General features: G+C 34.5%; 1 protein-coding gene across 1 annotated transcript in view; it reads right to left on the bottom strand.

The window, feature by feature from the left end:
- The window catches only part of LOC117951604 (protocadherin gamma-A4-like), a 3939-nt gene that overhangs the window by 944 nt on the left and 1294 nt on the right, over positions 1–1701 (bottom strand). The gene's annotated exons all lie outside the window — the stretch shown is intronic.

The following is a 1701-nucleotide window of genomic DNA, read 5'->3' as shown; positions in this document are numbered from 1 at the left end:
TGTCTTTTGTCTGTCTGTTCATTTTGGTCTAAACCAGTTTTGGCGTTTATATTTTCGATAATTTCATTAATCTTAGTAACAAGTTTTCAGTAAGTTTCAATAATCGATTTAGTTTCAACTATGACCACTTTAATTTTCACACTGTGAAGATATCAAATTAGGCTTAATAGTTAACTCTTGTTTAGGTTTAATTTTAGATGCTAACTGACTCTTGTTAGTTTCTGTCGTGTTGTATATAAATACATTCTTGACACCTACACTTTATTTGTCTCGCAGTGAATTTGTCTTAGAGTTAGACTAAGTCTATTACTCATTTGAAGTCCTGACATTCATTTTTTTCAAGAAGATTGTTCTTGGGATGTTTAAACCTTTGTTCAAAACATTGGTCTTAACTTCTTACTCATATTTATATAAGGGGATATGGTCCTTGAATACAATTTTTACTGATGATTTATACCTTAAATTAACCTTCTATACTATTGATTAGACAGAACATAAAGGAGGCATTATGATTGAGTTTCAGTTTTGGACTTTGACATATTGTATTTGTTCCAGCTACATTTTCCAGTGTTTTTCAATAATGAAGCACATCTTTCACACAGTCAGATGGTCATTGTTGCAGAGGAAAATACGTCTGTGGTTGTACATGTTATCATCAGTCATTGTTAGTATGTGACTTATTTTCTAAATGGGTCTTGCAGTCAAATCTCTCTCTGTCTTTCCCTCATATAAAACTAACTTAAAACTAACAAAAAACATCTACATTCTTATGCATGTCTTACTTGCTTTGCATCCTTTTGTACTACTTGTTTCAGAAAGAATTTCAAACTAAGTTTTGTGACATGCATTCTTGATGGCTTGCCTTGATGTGCTGTTGTTTCGATTGAGCCTCATTTGTATGTTTCTTTGTACAGACGTGTCAGTCACATGAATACATTGAACATCAAACGGGGGTCTTACACTTAAGCTCAAAGAATGAATGTTATTATGATGCCTAGCAGGCTGATTTATATACAGGATGTATTTAGTATATTAAAAGCTGAATGACTGAAAACCCACACAGACATTCTACTTTTGTTGCATTCTGGTTATTTAGGTAAATGGCATCACCTGTTCTATGTTGGTCTTTGTATTTAAATCCAATCTACTGCAGTTTATTAACTGCTATATTTGTGTGTGGCCTTCCTTTTGTTGAAGTTTTGGTATGGTTGATTGCTCTCTGGTCTGAACACTGTCATTGTATAATACAGACAAATGTAGAGAGAACTTTTTTTTTAAAATGTAGTTGCAGTTGGACTGTCTGTCCAATGGACATGTTTGCAGTTATTGTACTTGCTCCATGATATGCTCTAAGTCATTACCTTTTTCTATTCATAACTTCCGGACCCACATCTGTATTGTTTCCAGTCTGTGTTTTTATTGGGTCAATTGAGGCTTGGGTTGGTGTTTTAGACCAACAATGCATTCTTCTCAGGTCATGACATGACAGAATATCATTCACTGTGTTTATCAACATAGAGTGTGAGTGTCATACAGTTAGACTAGAGGTCATGCTGACAGAATGAGGGACTTTCTCTTAACCCGATTACTGATTCTATTACAGTGGTTTTGGTAGCAGCTGTTCTGCATGACTGTTTTCTGTGGATTGACTAAGTGATTGGTCTCAACTACTTGTGTCTCGGCTATGCCTTAAAGTAAGTG

The sequence above is a fragment of the Etheostoma cragini genome, chromosome 10 (assembly GCF_013103735.1).
Source record: "Etheostoma cragini isolate CJK2018 chromosome 10, CSU_Ecrag_1.0, whole genome shotgun sequence".
NCBI classification, from domain to species: domain Eukaryota; kingdom Metazoa; phylum Chordata; class Actinopteri; order Perciformes; family Percidae; genus Etheostoma; species Etheostoma cragini.
This window is presented reverse-complemented; position numbering and strand designations above follow the sequence as displayed.